The following is a 5,010-nucleotide window of genomic DNA, read 5'->3' on the forward strand; positions in this document are numbered from 1 at the left end:
ACTAGTTGTGATTTAGTTGCCTTGCCACTGAGGGAGGTTCAACCTTGAGATAATGTAAAATATTCATCAAAGACACCTTTTAGCGAAGGTGGAAATTATATAATTTATAAAAACAAATTGTTATCCTAATACTCCTACCTTCACGTTCTGTTACTGTTTCTATCCTTTTATGATTTATCCCTTGTAATCTTTTCTTGAGGATAAGTTCTCAAATCATCAGCCAGCTTATTTGGTATGCTTTCCCCGTAAATTTGCTGAAAATGCAAGACATTAAAAAAAAAATTGAGAGATTTAAGTTGATTTCGGTAATATTTAGGAAAACTTGAGAGATTTAAGTTGGTTTTGTTACAATAAGTGCTTTTAGTCACCTCAACTAAAAATACGTTTTTTTTATTTTTTTAAATATATTAGTTCTTTTGATCAAATGTTTAAATGTTAGTAGTTTTATTCTTTAGTCTCAAATATGATTCCTCTATTGCTCACGTCTGTACTTTTTATTCCATGTTGTTTTAATTCTCTTTTAACTAGTACTTTTAATACATTAGTTTCTTGGTTAGATGATTAAATAATAATGATTTCATCCTTGAACCCTATGTTTGATTCCTCTTTTAAGCACATTTGTATTTTTTTATTTTATGTTGTTTTTAATAAATGTTTTTAACGAATAAATATATTGTTTTCAAGTTTTTTTAATTAATATCTCTTTTATTTATAAAATCAAATAATAAATATGTAATTATATGATCAATATATATTTTATATATATCATAATGTTAAAAATATTTGAAATTAATAACTCCTTTATTTATATAAATAAATTAATAATTATATAATAAAAAATATTTTTTATATATTTATCATTATGTTAAATATATTTTATTTTTTAAAACATCAACTAATTTTTTTATATATTTTTCTTTATATAGTATTTATATGTTAAATATTTATTTTCTCCAACTATATTGTGGGTATGATGATTTCTAATATTATAAAATGAAATAATTATTTCAAATATAATTATTATTTTTATATGTAAAATGTAACGCCCCAGTTTTCTAAATTTTTGAGTTGTTAAATTATATTAAGTGATTTAGTTTGTATCAGTGGTTTTTAGGTCTTGTGTTCGATTTCTTTCTCTTTGAAATTTTTCCATTAATTTTGAAACTATGTCTGACTTGGTTTGTAAGGGTTATCTTTAATTTTTGTAAGATTGCTTATAAGAATGAGTCTGTTGGTTTAGTGATAAAGTTTTAGCATACCCTTAGGCTTTGTTTGGTTCACGTGAATGGCTTAGCCATTCCTCCTTTATTCAACACAATAAAACTATTCAGGGGTTTGGTTGGCTGTAAAACCTCTTCTACTGAATAGCCATTATAGCCTGATTCCTCAAAACCACTTAATAGCAATTCAATGCTATCTCTAATGAATGGCTATTCAACACTTCCAGTAATATACATAATTATTTTTCTTTCCTTTTCTACCCATCTCACATCCTCTTCAAACTCCCAACTCCCATTTGAGATTTTTTCAACAAATCTCAAAGATTATCGTGCGACTATGAAATTTCTCTGTATTATTTAAACTTTCTCTTCTTACTTTCTCTTTACCCTCACCATTCTCCCAATATACCTGTGCAGAACGTTTAGAGTGAGAAAGAATAGGGGTTTGAAAGAACAACAGTAGCATCCATGGCAAAAAATCAACGTAACAAAGAAAGCCTTGACTCTAGGTTTAATCAAACCCTCAAGAATGTCCAAGGGTACCTCTTTCTAATCATTCCAATTTCCCATTACTTTTCTTCATCTATTTTCTTTCTAGTTTCTCAATGTTGATTTTGGATTGTTCTTTTTCATTGGATTTAGAGAAATACCTTCTAATCTTTCAAATTTCAGTTTTTATTCTGAATTCCTTTGGAAGAATTTTTCCTATTTAAGGGGAAATTTTGATTTCGCAAAAAATTTCAATTAGGTTTGTTGGGTTTAATTTGTTGTGGTTTGCACTTAGATTGAAAGCTCCTTTTGGGAATTAAAACCAGATCTCACCAGGTCTACTTAATGGCATAACCTAGTTTCTCTTTCTTTTGGAAGATGATCCTTTCATCTTTGTGCTTATATCATAGTATTTATCTATTTTCCCTAAAAAGTCTGATAGTTTGGTTTATGTTGTAATTTGATCATGGCATTGTTGTTGGGGAATCATAGGCATCACAAGGGTTAAAAAAGGGTTACCCATTGTCTTTTAGCTTGGTTTTCCTGATAATAAAAAGGACAGTTGCTAAACGTGAGGAGTTCATAAAGGTTATAGAACAAAAATGTTACAATTTGTTTGCCCATGCTTATGAATGATAATATTGCTGAGATCGGATTTCTTAACGTAAATTAGCTAAAATGCTAACATGGGTTGCAGAGTTGTTTTTCTTAATGTAAATTGGCTGAAGATCAATGCTAACATGGGTTGCAATGTTGTTTTTCTTTATGCAAATCTCTCTTACACTGTTAAGAAGTCAAATTGAAAAAATTTCCTCTACAATAAAGTTCCCTTGTCGTGTTATATAACCTTTATTACCTTGCCTATGTGGATTTGGAAATTTATTGTGGTTTTTATTATCTTAAGTGTAAAAGCAAATGCTAGGATTACATGTTGATAAAATCTTTGCTTCATACAGCTGTTTACTCCATATTTATTGCTTCATCAACAAATAATAATTTTCTTTTATGCCTCTTTTAAGGTTGCTTAAGGGTCGCAATATTCCTGGTAAAATATTATTGACCAGAAGGTCAGATATACTTGATGATTTAGGTTCACAAGAATGATCTCTTAGTTATCCAAGAAGCTTCTCACAGAATGATACTGGTACAAGTGATGACTTGGACAAATCTGTGGAGGTGATGTTTAGAGTGACTATAGTATCTTTCATGTATTCTATTATTAAAATACGAAAAAAATGATTTAGTCTTGTACTAGTGTGACTTTAGACTTCTTTAAAAGTCCATGATTTTAGTAACTTAAAAGCATTCTTTTCATTTAAGGAGGGGTCATAAATACAAATAATTATGATGGTAATACAACTATTAATAAGTTAACATCTTCAACCTCAAAGAATGAGGTTTTTTAATGTAAAGTGATGATCTTTTGTTAATTACTGCCACCTTTAATATTTTTAGCTTTGTAGAATGTTTCATATAAAAATTTCTCTTACAATTCATTGGATTGTGCTTTTAAAACTAAATAACATTTTAATCATTGCATTCCTAATGTAATGAGTTGCTTCTGTTTAATGATGCCAAGGTACTAGGCTTTGCTTTTAGTATCAATGTATCTTTTTAAAAGGCATTTAGTATTAGGTTTTAGTTTGTCCCAAATGCATTTTCTTAAGGGTGTTATGTTTCTTTATTGTATGATCTTGGTGGCTTTCTTTTCGAATTAATGAATCAATAAAGCAGCAGTTTAAAGCGAAAGAATTTGTATGTCTCATATTTGATATCCAGGGTTAACCAATTTGTCATCGGATAGATAGATTGTATTTATTAAATAAATTTTGGTTTATTGTTTGAAATTTTATGAACTGAAAACAGGGATATGCACCACCTAATTCAGATAGAAGGGAGGGAATTTTAAGGAGGAAACACCTTGAGTATCTTGATTGTGTTGCTCAATTTTTCGATCCATCGACAGTGATTTTTTTTTTTAGAAACAAGCACATTATAATTGATCTTGGCACCAATAATAACAAGATTAACTAGGCTCTCAAAGACAAACAAGAGTTCATAGACATCATCGAAATTGTATACCTGGGGCAAAGGAAAGGTCGTGGTCTGGTAATTGCTCTGAAAGATTACTTGACAAAGTATCGCTACTGAGTATTCTTGCAACTTGTAGTTGATTAGAATGTAGACTGTATGTAGATATGTGTGTCATTTGCAATGCTTGGTTGCATGAATGTGGAGGATAATCGAATTTGAGATGAAACTTTGAAATATATTTTATGTGCTCTTTTGATGCTTGTTTACAGTATAGCACCTTAGCTTGTAGTGAATTTCCTTACAGTTGTTTGATAAAGATGATAATCTGTTGATTCAGCCATGGTTGTAGATGGATCTTCCAATTAACTCAATTGAAGATTATATAAACTTGATTTTTTATTATATAAAATATAAAAGCAATTTATTAAAGGAAGAAAAAGAGTGCAAGGAAAAATTAAATGGATAATGGAACATTTAGCACATTAAATGTGTTTAAAAATAATAAAGTAGTTATATATTATTTTTATAATATTTTATATTATGATTTTTATTAATTCATATTTTAATAATAATATTAAGAATATTATTAAATTATATATTATTTTATTAATTTTTATTTAATAATAATTATGTTAAAATATGATTAAATTATTTATTATTAATTTATTAAATTAAATTTAATAATAATCTTATTAAAAATAAAAAATAATAATCATCTATCAAAAAATTTCTACTAAGGGTATTTTGGTCATTTAAGTCTTTTTCCTTATGCTATTACAACATCTATTTTATTCAACCAAACACAAGAATACTATTACAACTCTATTCCATTCCATTCAGCCAAACAACTGAATTATTGATTACAACTTTATTTTATTAGAGCTCTATTACATTACAACTCTATTTCATTCCCCCCAACCAAACATACCCATAGGTCCTGTGATTGAATCATGTTGTGTGCAAAAAGAAATTTATTTTTGCTCTGTCACTTGTTGCAGCCTATGCTGTTAGAATGACAATCAGACTCAAACACTGAAGTAAATCTAATAGGATTTAGTAGGTAGTTAATCTTATCTTTTTAAAAAATTTGATTGAGAAATATTCTCCTAATTTTCTCCCCAAAACACTCACAATTTTCTCTCTCTCCCACTCCCCTATTCTATCGTCCCATTCCTCCCATGTTTTTCCATTTTCCTGTTTTTTCTCAACATTGCTACTTTCAACTCTTTCTCTATCATTTCTTTCCTCTATTTTTCTCTTTTCCTTT

The 5,010-nt window shown here is 28.3% G+C and overlaps 1 long non-coding RNA gene across 1 annotated transcript; it reads left to right on the forward strand.

The window, feature by feature from the left end:
- The first annotated feature begins 1,295 nt into the window (after positions 1-1,295).
- On the forward strand, positions 1,296-3,999 carry LOC121209827 (uncharacterized). The gene is made up of 2 exons (XR_005904953.1): positions 1,296-1,759; positions 3,576-3,999. It is a non-coding gene; the product is annotated as an uncharacterized lncRNA (long non-coding RNA).
- The last annotated feature ends 1,011 nt before the right edge of the window (positions 4,000-5,010 follow it).

The sequence above is a fragment of the Gossypium hirsutum genome, chromosome A11 (assembly GCF_007990345.1).
Source record: "Gossypium hirsutum isolate 1008001.06 chromosome A11, Gossypium_hirsutum_v2.1, whole genome shotgun sequence".
NCBI classification, from domain to species: domain Eukaryota; kingdom Viridiplantae; phylum Streptophyta; class Magnoliopsida; order Malvales; family Malvaceae; genus Gossypium; species Gossypium hirsutum.